Below are 13,502 nucleotides of genomic sequence, written 5' to 3'. Positions count from 1 at the left end.
GTACATGCGGTGGTACGAGTTGATATAATTGGTCCAAATGATTTATACTTATTTTTTATTGGTTATCTGAATATTTTTTTTTTCACGCCATGCATAGTCCTCACCAAATTCGAGTAATATGATTGGCTCGTACCACCATATGGCAATGATACGTGGTACTCTGGGACTACAGAAAAGTTTGAACTTCTGTAAAATCTGAGGATTATTGAATCTGGCATTGTTATCCCAAACAACCAATTAACTAAAGATCAATATGGGTTTTACAGGGAAAATAAAAACGTGAGTCACATTAGGTTAAGCTGCTCTTAGTGCCATATCTGCATAGGCAGATTTGTCGATTCCGTCTTTCAATCTCTCTTTTTTTTCTTTTCTTGTTAGGTGGTTCTAGTGTTGGATCTCCAAATTTGATATTTGGACCTCTCATACTTTTTTTTTTGTATCGAAAGAGGTCAGCCCGGTTTTATAATTCAGCAAGCAGTACCAAATGACACACCCCAATGGGGTCGACAGAAAGAGCCGTCCTTTAGGACATACAAACATCCTATTCTAGAAAAATAGAACTCTTCATACCCAGAGTACACCCACCTTTTAGACATTCCACCCACCATTATTCTAACAAAGACCTAGATGCTTAGAAGCATTGTAAAAAGGTTCCAACCAAACATCTGATCTTTGTGACCTAAACAAAAATTAAACAGTACTATGGGCCCTGGGACCCCAGTCCAGCCAACCCCACACCAAATGGGTTGACCAAATTGAGGCCCTAAGAAAAAGCTCCGTAATCTAGTTCAGGGCCCAACCACTCTAAATTTTGGGAAGAGCCCAAGATGCCAGACATTAGCCTAGGCGCCTGCCGAAAGAGAGCCGAGGCAAAACTGCCCTGTCAGTGCCATACATGCGATGAACCAACCTTAAAAACTCCTTGACCAGATGAGACTTTGGAGAAGGGAGATGCACGCCATCAGCCGCTGCGCTCGAATCCCACGCCTTCACAAAGATGAAAGGACAAAAGGAGGAGACAGCCTGGCCGATCCTTGCTACACACGACACCATGGAAAGCGCCAGAAGTACTCTCCATCTAGGATGGAGGAAGGTGCAGATATGCGCAACCCAAGGCGGCGCTCTCTCTAGGGTTTTCATTCTCTATTGTAAATAAAATTGGACCTCTCATTCTTGTTAAACCTCCAATTTACTTTTCTGAATACTTAAAAGGCTAAGTATCCCTCCTTAATTTTACAAAAATACCCTTGAATAATTAAATCTATATCTTCAACAATTTGTTGTTGTTGTTTTTTATTTATTTTTTATATATATATTTTTATATATATCTATCAATTCAACTACGAAGAATTTTGTGAGAAACTGTCTACATCTTCAGTGTACTTTTAGTGACGAAACCATAAAATGATTCTTGGAGGGGTCGAACAAGCAGACAATTATAAAGATTTTTTTGTTAATCCAAATCTGTTTTAGAGAAACGGGAATTGAGAGAAAATCGCTGTGTATTCTCATTCATAATAGGGGTCTCTTTATATAGAGGATTGCAATGCATAGAGTCTGAATCATACAAGGAAAGGTAATCATACATTGAATAGGAATCTCTAGATTCTTCTAATTAAACCCTATTACCACTAGGTCAAGTAACCTAGAGTTTGGGCCAGACACAGAATAGGGATGTACTTGAACACTCCCCCTTGTGTCGCCCAAACACGGTGCTTCTCTCGTTGCCTCGCTAAAAACCTTGCTGAGTAACAAAAACCCAGTGGGACAAATAACCTCAGTCGAAGGGGAAAAAGAGCACAACACACCCTTCACGTTTCGATACCATACATGTAGACACCTCCCCCTGCTGTCTGCATCTCTCCCTGATGACTACGGTCATTGGAGTTCGGATAACTTCCACAAACGATGCTACCAATATGTTTCTTGAAAGTGGAATTTAGGCAATGACTTAGTGAGCAAGTTTGCCATATTGTCCTGAGATTGAACCTAGTTCACTTTGATCTTGAGGAGAGTCTATTGTTGCTGATTATGCTTGGTGTTGTCGCTTTTGATGTAGTCTTGCTTCATTTGTTCAAAACAAACAACATTATCCTAAATGCTCGTAGGCTCATCTATGGTAGACTTCAAACCACAATTGTTCAAACATGCGTAATTATGGATCCAATCCATAAACATTCACGAACCACTTCGTGAAGAGCAATAATCTCTGCATGGTTAGAAGATATAGCGACTAAGGTCTGTTTTGTAGACCTCCAAGATATCACGGCATTTTCCCATGTGACCACTTAACCAGTTTGGGAATGACCTTTGTATGGGTCAGAGAAGATACCCAATATTAGCAAAACCTTCCAAAATACATGTCGTTTTGGGATGGGGATAGTGGACGCATGCCAGTGTTGGCGGCGTTCCTGGTGTGTGATGGCTCCGAATCCATCATCTCTCTGTAGGGATAAAGCATGCCCATATCAATCGTACATCTCAAGTACTGAAAGATATCTTTTACACTAATCCAATGGCGTCGCGTTGGCGCAGAGCTATATCTAGCTAACAAGTTCATGGCAAATGAGATGTCCGGTCTTGTGCATTGAACTAAGTACAATAATGCGCCTATTGTATTTATGTAAGGCATTTCCGCCTCTAGCACATCTTCGCCATCATCATTTGAACGAAGAGGATCCTTTTTAGGATCAAGACTACGGACGATCATGGGGGTGCTTGGAGGATTGACCTTGTCAAAATGCCTAAGCATCTACCAACACGATGCTCAAGTTCCAAACCGAGAAATAATCGTGTTCTCCTAGAATCATTCATCTGAAGCTCGAATTTCAAGTGTTCAACGGTTTCCCTTAACTCTTTAAGGGCTTCCAATGAAGATCATGTTCAACATGAACCGCGATAAAATCTGAAACTTGTTATGGAAATACATGGGCATATCCCTTCCCAATCAAGTAGTCACTTTAGTAAGCGTTTCAATCTTATTGTAAACGCGCTTTGTAGTCTAGAGCCACTTGACTTGGGTAAATGAAGTTCACCATGAACCTTCATGTATATTCTGTATCTAGATCCCTATAGATATACATAATGATCACATTTGTAAGCTGCATGTTCAGTTATTCGGAAACTACCAAACTGACAGGGTAGTGGAGTGCTATGACATCCATTACGAGATAATATGACTCATCGTAGTCGATTCCAGGGCGTTTTGTGAGAAGCCTTGTGCCATAAGGTGAGATTGCCATCTCTTTTTCTCATCACGCTTTCTAAAGAATAGAGGTGGCAACGGGTCAGCACGGCCCAACCCTGCCCATTTTAAGCCGGCCTAGTCGTGCTTCGTGCTGTGCTTGGGCCGGCCCATTTATTATCGTGCTGGGCTCGTGCCGGTCCATTTACTTAAACATTAAGCCCGGTCCGGCCCATGGCTCCTAGCCCATATCGTGTCGGGCCGTGCTCGTGCCTACCCACTATAAAGCACGATTTTAAAATCTTAATTTGAATAAATAAAAATTAATTTTATTTAACTATTTAGAAAATTAAAATAAATTAAATTCTACAATATTTTACTTAATCTTAGCTTTTTAAGATTAGTTTTCTAATTTTTTTGTATTCCACTACAAGAAAGAAAGGAAAAAAAAAATAACTCAAAATATATTGCTTGTAGTATATTATTGTGAAATTAATCTTTATTAATATAATGAAGATTTAGTATCATATTATTCTTTCCTTCATTCTATAGTTGTATTATTATGACATAAGAAAAAATACTCTATGTCAAAACAAGAATATAATGTTTTATTTCACTATTTTGACAATATAAAGAAATAGCATTGGTGGAATTGTCATGAGATTTTAAATAAAGAGGTCTAATATTCAAATCTCATCATTGTGGTTTTTAAATATTTTTAAAAATAAAATGAAATTTTGTGTTTGTAACGGGCCGGCCCACAATATGTCATGCTCGGGCCCATTACTGGCTCAGGTCGAGCCGGGCCAATGGGCCAATATTCCTAGGCCCAACCAAGCCCGTTATTCTAACATGCTCGGGTCATGCCGGGCCACTAACGGGTTTGGGCCTTGCCGGGCCTCTTTTAAGCCTGCCGTGCTCATGCTTAGCGGCTCGTTTGCCACCTCTACTAACGAAGACCCATTAGTCAATAGGTTTTATGTTAGGAGGTGTTGGCATCACTGGCTCAAAAACCTTCCTCTTTGTTAGAGAATCCAACTTTACATGGATCGCATTTTTCCATTTAGGCCAAATCTCTCTACATTAGCATTCATTCATCAACGGAGCATAGTTCGATATCATTGGACTCAACAAACTCATGCGCAATGAAATGCACAACTACATCGTCAATTATGATAGAGTTTCTATCCCACGTCTCATGTACACTAGTGTAATTTTCATAGAGCTCTATATTCTCAAGAATAGGTTCTAACATTGAGGCGTCTCCCAACGATAACCATAATTCAGAAGATTCTCATGAGACGGATTTTGAGTCTTGATGATCAAAGGATTGGAATGTGCCAAAGTATCTTTCGAACCCACTGGCCTCCCACGCTTCCTAGCTGGGGCCATCGCCTATAACTCCAGAGTGCCACTCTTTTTGGCGTTGGCGCCATACCAGCCTCTGTGTAGGGTGGTGTTATGTCCTCTCGTAAGAACATTCTTCCTTGCAGGCATGTTTGCAACATATTTGTGTGATCTCGTCACTTTAATAGAGATCGAGATGAGATATAGTGGGGATAGTCCACGACAATTCTTGTCGTTCTGCTGAACATCCGTGTTCTTTCTCCCCCTAAAGATTGGAAAACTGTCACATCAAAGTGACAACCAGATAATCTAGCGGTAAGAAGATCGTCTTGCAAGAGCATTAAGTGGCGGACAATTGTTGGAGTCTCAAATCCAACGTAGTTGTCCATTCGTTTGTAAGGACCTGTCATAGTGAACTGTGGCGGCGCAATTGATACATACATGGCTCACTCAAATGTGAGTAAGTACGATACTTGTACCCAGTCACTAGCCGTAACGCAGAGGTAGATTGAGTGGTGGTGGGTCGTAGACAAATTAGCATAGTTGCATGCGATATTGCATCACCCCAAGCGGATAGAAAGAGATTGGTGCGCATTACCTATGTCCAGACTACCATCGTAGTCATTTTTGTGAGACCAATTGGGTGTGTTCATGAGAATATGATGTCCAACATCAGTCCCAATGCAATAACCATCGAAAGTCTTCGATGTAAACTCTCTAACATAGTCAAATCCAATTGATTAAATAAGATGATTCGGGGAGTGAGCCCATTGTCATATGATATGTGCTAGGAGTGTAGCATATGCAGCATTACAAATGGACAATGGCATAACACGTGACCAGCGTGTTTGCATGTCAACCAACATCATGAGATATTTAAACGTCAGCAGGTTGGTTGAATCAGTCCACAGAATCCCCATGGATTCTACGTAAGAACAGAATGAGTATCATATCCTTTACTTAGGATGGTCTTAATCTTAATTTCCCAAAGTAACAAGCTTTGTAAACGAGCGAAAGACTTTAGATGCAACCAATGAGGATTGTGGTTGGGCTTGAGCGTCTGAAATGCTATTTGAAGCAAAGTTGGTGATTGCAACATCACCTGGGGCGCTATCACCATGATGGACGCCATCCATGGCGTTATGGATAGGGATTATGCTAGCCCTAGGCTGGTGGTGGACGGCGGCGGGTGCCCTAGGCAGCGGCAGCAATCACACTTAGCCAAGGAATCAACCTTTGATTCATGCTTCGTTTCGCTCGAGAGAAAGGATGTCCATGTGAAGTCTTTAGTAGACGAATCATCATATCATGACTAGGATGACCTATGCTATCGTGACAAAGCCAATATGTGTCTAAATCAAAGAGATCTTCTCTCATAACTTTATTGGATTTAATAGCTTGAATAGTGACATAGCGTCCACTAGAGAGACACATAAACTTCTCTAAGATGCGCCTTTGTTTGCAATCACTAGAGGTATTGCAAAGGAACTCATTTCTGTTGTCTACATGCATTTTAGCATGAAATCCATTGGCCATTCATATGTGTGATTTGCCCTAGGAGCGTAGAGAGTTTCTGTGACAGTAATCAACGTGCCATTTGGCAAGGGGAGCTTGGGCTATTCCATATCCTCGAATTAATACTGATGGCTCAGCCATCGTAGTCACAAAGTAATATGCTCAGAATCAAAATGGAGTTATCATGAAAAGAACTCAAAATTTTATTCATAAGCCAACAGAGTACATCATTGTCTCTTAACCATTAAGAGAATCTAATCCAAATGCTAGTTAATGCAAAACAAAGGTAGTCGTTTGACTTCTTTCAGTAACTCCAAAATAAATATGACCAGGCGAGTAGAGAGATGTCGGTGGAGCAAAGCTCGCTTAAGTACCACTTATCTCAAAACCTTCCTAGACATCATACTTATTTGGGATGAGCCTATGTGAAGAAAAACTAAACCAATGGCATTTACGACAAAGTATATGGCAATTGCCTATTACATCTCTTGGAAAAATAAAGATTCAAATAGAATTGGTGATCTATTGATCCCAGCCAGATTTATAGTCTTCAACCCTTCACTCTAGATCATCTTCTTGATCTTCTTGTTCCACATAGTGAGCTTCTCTTGCTTCACAATATGCTTTGTAGGCGGTGACAATTTCTTCACGAGCTCTACAAATGTGTGCCCAATGATCGGATGCTACACATCGAGAACATACATCTCTTTGCTCAGACTCTATTGATTGAGGCACTTTGAAAGCGTCATTTAGATGGCTCTTAGTGTTGGTGGCGCAACCAACATGGCCAGAGGCATTGCCTCCCTCTCTCTTTCCACGTTGACCTCTTTGGTTCCGTGTTTGCCTATTTTGGCGGTTACCTTCTCAAGTAGAGTGATTATATGGACTAGAACGTCCAGAAGCATCCCTAAGACTAGGGTTTCGCTCTTGGCGCCCTCTCTTAGCTGCGTGACTATAATTGGATTATGAAATAAGCTCTGTTTCTACGGATCTCTAATTATAGTTCTTCACAAGGATGTTGTCATGCTTTTCAGCGACATTTATAGCTCTAACAAGCTCGTGAAACCTTATGATCCGTCCTGTAGTAACATCGATTCGATAGTTCTTAGTAACCATCAATGCAGAGACGGGGAAGGTAGAGAGAGTCTTCTCAATCAACATCGCATTTGTGATCTCTTTACCACAGAATTCCATTAAGGATTTAATGTGAAGTGCTTCCGAGTTGTAGTCAAGAACTGACTTGAAATCACAGAAGCAGAGGCTATGCCATCTCACTTCTAGGTCAGGAAGTAGGGAGTCATGGACGTTGCCAAATCTTTCCTCGAGTGAGACCCACAGCCTTCTGGGGTCTTCTTCATTCATACACTCATACTGGAGAGAATCATCGATATGACGAGTCATTAGGATGATGGCTTTCGCCTTATTTGCCTCTAAGGCTGCTCTATTTGCTTCCAAAGCTCAAACTTGCTCAATAGTTAGCACGTCCTGACTAGGCTCGAGAATCGTGTCTAGGATTCCATAGGCCTTGAGATGCTGGCGAACATCACGAACCCATTTGTGATATCCAGAGCCAGTTGTCCCTAATGGAGCAAAGTCCAATTTGTTCAGGTTACTCATCCTGAAAGAGAACAAGAAATTAGGGTTAGTTTTAGAGCATAAAAAGTTACCACAAACACATATAAAATTCCTAAGCGTAGTTGCTCCTAAGAAATTATGAAATTCTGAGCGTAATCGCTTCCAAGAAATTCAATTCCAAGAGGTATTGGATTAGATCGAAACAATGACATAAGTGGTTGATCATAAATTCTCTACAAACTCTAAGTTTGGAGATCTCAACAAGCTCCAAGCTTGGAGTGAGCACGAATCCCCACAGTTAGGTCTCCCCTATGATGAAGAAAAGGGGGTAGAAGAAGGGAGTTTGCAAGTCCCTGAGAAAAAGAAGAGAAAAGAAATAAAAACTTCAAAAACGGGAACTTTGAATAAAAAAAATACCTCGAAATAAGTCGCCGGAAAATTTTGGCAAAAAAAAGTAGCAGGAAAAGTGCCCTAAAAAATCGACGGAAATTCACCGGCGGTGGTTGACCGAGTGCTGACGTGGCAGTAGATCCTAGATGCTGACGTGGCAGTGGGTCCCGACTGCTGACGTGGCAGAGGCTGTTGGTCAGTGGGACGAGTTGATTGTGGGCTTCTAGGCTTGGCTTGGGCTGCCTCCTCCTCCCTTTTTTATTTTATTTTTTTATATTTTTTTTAAATAAATTTTCTGCCATTTTTTCTGTTGGATGTTCACGTTGCCGGTTCAGGATCTTCCAGACCGGTTCTTGGGGTGGCGCAGCCGGTTCTGGACTCCTGGGGTCGAGGGCTTCAAGGTGTGAGGTGTAGGCAAAAAAGGCTTCAAGGTTTTGTATTCGAATTTGAGGTTTTAGCTTCTTGAATCAGGGTTTGGCTATTTGTTTCAGGATTAGGGCTTCGTGCTAATAACGTGTTTTAGAGAAATGGGAATTGAGAGAAACTCGTTGTGTATTCTCATTGATAATAGGGGTCTCTTTATATAGAGGATGACAATGCATAGAGTCTGAATCATACAAGGAAAGGTAATCATACATTGAATATGAATCTCTAGATTCTTCTAATTAAACCCTATTACCACTAAGTCAAGTAACCTAGAGTTTGAGCCAGACACAAAATAGGGATTTACTTGAACAAAATCATAATTTTTTTGTTTGTTTGTTTTGCAATATGGATGGTTCTAGAAAAGAGTTCGGTTCTCAAAAAAACAATATCAAGTAAATATAATTAAAAAGAGTTGACCTTGGATCTAAGTAAAACTGCACCAAAATATTCAACGAATTTAGTTTGAGAAAATTCTAAATCAAATTGTTTTGAATTTATTTTTGTATTAAACGATTGGGCCATGTATAGAAATTAATTATTTTTACTTTATTTTTTTAGGTAAATTAAAAATTATATAGGTAATATAAGGAAATTTTGAAGGGAAAAAAAAGTTTAATTGAATGTTATATTAATGTGATCGTAAAAAAAAATAATTAATGGGGGAGGTAAGAAGAGTTTTTCTTTTTTAAATATATATTTTTCTCTCTTTGTCCTTATTTGTCTTTTTATATAAGTTGACAAAGTCTAATGACAATTGAAAAAAAAAAAAAAAACAGAGGTCAAAATATTAAATTTGGAGGTCCAACTAGAACCACCCTTTCTTGTTCTTTTCTCCAAAATACGTATAAGGGTGGTTCTAGTTTTTTTTTTTTTTTGGCAAAGAAGGGTGGTTCTAGTTAGACCTCCAAATTTGCTATATGAACCTTCCATACTTAGTACACCTAGTGTTCTAAAACTCGGCCGCCTAGGCACTGGGCGGCGGCTCTCCGACTCGCCTAATGCCAAATCGGAGCTGTTGGGTAGACTGGGATTAGGCGGCTGCCTAGGCGGGTGACTAGGTTCCTAGGCAGGGTTGGTTGGGTGCTAGGCGGCCTTTCTAGGAGGATTTGCAGGTTATTTCATGGAGTTTGACGGCTTAAAGAGAGAGAGAGAAAGTGGAGGAATCAACTCTGATCGGAGTAGTATAAAAACCACAAGGTTAAAATATCGATCGTCATCGCGGCCTTCGTTCTTGTTTCTGATTGTTTTGTGTGGTTATTGATTAAACAATAAAGAAATTGAAGAAAAATCAATGAAGAGAGATGAGAGAGAGTGTGGAGGTGGTGGCTACTGGTTTACTTGTTTCGTGAATGAGAGGACGAGGAAGAGAAATGAATGAACTTTATGTTGGAACATGTGGGACTTTAGTCCCACATAGAAGAAAGGATTAAGGGTGGTAGCCTTAATAAGGCCATATCCTTGCAATCAATTAAATGGATGACAAGTCTTGATATGGGCTTTGGTGGCTTTGCTGGGCTTTTCCTCTTGGGTTTCCCATAGGAATAAGCATATATATAAAGTCATAGATGGGCCTTGGGCATTGAGGCTCTTGGGCTCGGTTTGATTAAATCTAGTTTTATTTTTTGCATTAGTATTCAATTTTCTGATAAATGCAAACAGTTGCAACAGATGAAATAAAACGATGCCAACTGCCGACACAACTGTTTGCATTAACCTCTATAAATGGACAACCTTGGGTCGTCATTCATCCATCGAAAAATCATCATCTTCTTCTTCCTCCTAAATCGTTTCTGAGAAAAGCATAAAAAAAAAAATCCGCCAGGGTCAAGTTCTTGTGCAAGAACTTGACCAGATAGTTCCTCTAAATAGACGTCCGAGAACTACAGCACAAGAAGGGGCGAATTTCTGTCTTAGGTCGCTACGTTGCAGACCTCTATCTGATCAAGTTAGTGACTTTAATTTATGTTCAAAACTATTTGATTTCAATTTTGTTTATTAGTTGATTTTATATATATATATATATATATATATATTTTTCATATTCATATATATAAATATCATGTTCATACAAGCATACACTGATTGTATCTAACACTTTATTGTTTGAGAGAGAGAGAGAGAGAGTGTGTGTGTGTGTTTAATAGAATAAAAAAAACTTTGTGGCTGGTGTTAGCTGGGAGAGAGAGAGAAAAGATAGGATGCTAAGAGCATCTTTTGTAGACTCTCTATTTTGGCTCCTTAGCTACTTTAGATAGCATGTTTAGCTTTTTATCTATTTTAGCAGTTGCACCAGACTCATAAGTGGCTCTCTATTGTAACTTTTAGCTATCTCGCTCCTAAATTGTTGATGTTTGGATCTGTGGGGATCTAATTAATGACAAGTAGAGAGAGAGAGAGAGAGACACGAGAAGTATAGTGGTTCATCTCCACCTTAGCGGGAGACTACGTCCACTTGAAAGCTTAACAATATGTGTTGGACCTTGCGGCCCAAGAAGATTACATGAGATGTAACGGGATGTCATTTAAGTGGGAGGAGGGTTCCCTTTTATAGGTAAGGGAACCCCTCTCATTTACATTTTCTTAGATGTGGGATGCAAAACCACTATTCTAGTATAGAAAAGCTATGTTGTGAGGGCAACTTGGCAAGGCCAGGAAGGTGGCTTCCCGGCGACGTTTTTGCCACTTCCGAATACCGTAGCGTAGCTTGAACACAGGGCTACAGGATGCATGTCTCGGTTGGGCCTCACCATGGCTTGTGGGTGTCCCAAAGAGGGTGTTGCTTATGCTTGGTGATGTAGCAAATCCTCCATGCATAGTGAGAGGTATCTACATAAATATAGAGAGTGGGATGGGGCTCTCTATAATTTAAAACATTCCTTTTAATTTATTTATGTAATTTATAAATACATTTAAACTATTTAATCTTTATTTAAAAAATAATATAAATTCAAAACTAGCTAAAATAAAGAGCATTGATGCAGATGTAATTCTAAAGTAGCTAGCTAAAATAACTTTTTAGCTACTTTAGCTAAAATAACTTTTTAGTTACTTTAGCTAAAATTTGACTCAAAAATGGCTAGCATTGCTAAAAATACTCTAAGGCCAACAAAAAGCATAATTGAATGCTGCTTATTCTCTTTTTGTTGGATAATTGAATACTTTGTTAAACGAAAAACATATTATGTGCCTTCATCAAAGCGACTGACAGAGAAGGAATCAAGGAATTAGCGATTATCATCAATCAGCACAATTACGAATCAATCAGCATTTAATGTTATCATTGTAATTGATATTTCCGTTGTAATTCCATCCCTATATAAAGAGACTATGAAATGAAATGAGTAGACCAATTCCATCTCAATTTTACTTTAACACGTTATCAGCACGCTCAGAGCCAATAGCCAAGAAAAAATCCTAATTTTCTAGTTTCTTTCTATCGAAAAAAACCCTAGTAGAAAAAAATTTCTGTTCTCCCGCCACACAAAAAAAAAAAAAAAAAAAAACTGACAAACAAACAAATTTCTTCCTGTCCAACTGACCTTGCGGCATCCTCCAGCCTTGTCATCCCCGTCCGGCCTCTTCCTCGGCTTAACTTTGCGCGCTTCACGCCTCTGCTCACTACCTCGCTACCCAGCCAGCCTCACGCCTAGCAGACCTGCAGCGTTGCCTAGCCAGCCCACACAGGCCTCACCGAGCACCTGGCAGCCTCTAGCCTTTAGCCCACTGCCCCGTCGAGCAATTTGGAGCCTCACCTGCTCCCCTTCACAGATCCCAGCACCGATCCCTGCATCACCAGCCCAGTCGCTCGCCTCCACCCACCTGCAGAGTCCCCGCGCCAGAGCACGATCCAACTTCCGATCTAGCCTCCGCGCTGTCTTAGCTATAGCCTCGAGCCGCCTTCGCTACTGTCCATTTCCTACTCGCCAGCGCGGCCTCCACCTACAAATCACCATCTGTAAAGAACCAGAAAACCAGCAGAAAAACACGAGGAAGAAGAGAGGAGAAAAAAAAAAAAAAAGAGAGAGGAAGAAGGAAAGAAAAAAAGAGGAAAAAGGTGACCCGACCCAAAGAACAGGACCGGCCCTAAGACAAAAAAAAAATAAAAGAAGTGGCCCAGAAAAAGGAATCCAGCCCATAAAGAATTTTTTTTTTTTTAAAAATGCCTGGTCTAGAGTGGTGACGTGGCCCAACACAAACAAAAGAAATAAAACAGGCCCTGTGGCCACAAAAAAAAGAAAAGAAAAAAAAAGGTTTTGTGGTGAGGAAAAAAAGAGCAAGCAGCCCAGTTTTTCTCAAGCCTAAAAACATTGCTACGCACGCCTGCATCAACACGCGCGTGCGCTAGGATTGTTTTGTTTTCTCGAAATTAAGTATGTTTTCTTTATTTTGTCTTTATGATTTTAATCAAGCATGTGAATTTTATTTATGTTTTCTATTTTTAAGCATGCTTTATACTTCATTGTTCATGCTTTTATTATATTTTGTTATTAAGCATGTTTAGTTAAGATAATTCTGATCATTTTAAGCATGGCTTGTTATTTATATAATTATGTTTAAGCATGCTTTATATTTTATTGCTCATATTTTTATTAAGAATTTTTAAGCATGTTTCGTGATTTTTATTTTACGCATGATATATTATTGCTATTAGTATTTGTAACACATATTTTGGTGTTTATTTGTGAATTTTTTTTTAGCATGCCATGTACTTTATTTTTATATATGCTATGTTTTATTTATTATTACATGTGTTATGGTTATTTTTTAAATGCAACATATACAATCCGCTTTGCCATGATAATGAAAATTCATGCTCATTATCCATACACACTTACTGTGATAAAGCATTTTCACATAGCATCGAAAGAAAAAAATGTGACCATTACAAATCTTGGTCTTGAAATCTAATTCACATTTTTGGAAAATAATTTACATGGATGTCTTTATGACTGCGTAATTTATATCTTCTCTCTTGTTATATTTATGGCTTATCCAACTCGACTTGAATTTGACATCTTGGACTCAGAAGGACTTGAGTACCATCGTTGGGTTTCCGATGTGGAAA

This window comes from Rosa chinensis, chromosome 2, assembly GCF_002994745.2.
Source record: "Rosa chinensis cultivar Old Blush chromosome 2, RchiOBHm-V2, whole genome shotgun sequence".
Taxonomy (NCBI): domain Eukaryota; kingdom Viridiplantae; phylum Streptophyta; class Magnoliopsida; order Rosales; family Rosaceae; genus Rosa; species Rosa chinensis.
Note: the sequence above shows the minus strand (reverse complement) of the source record.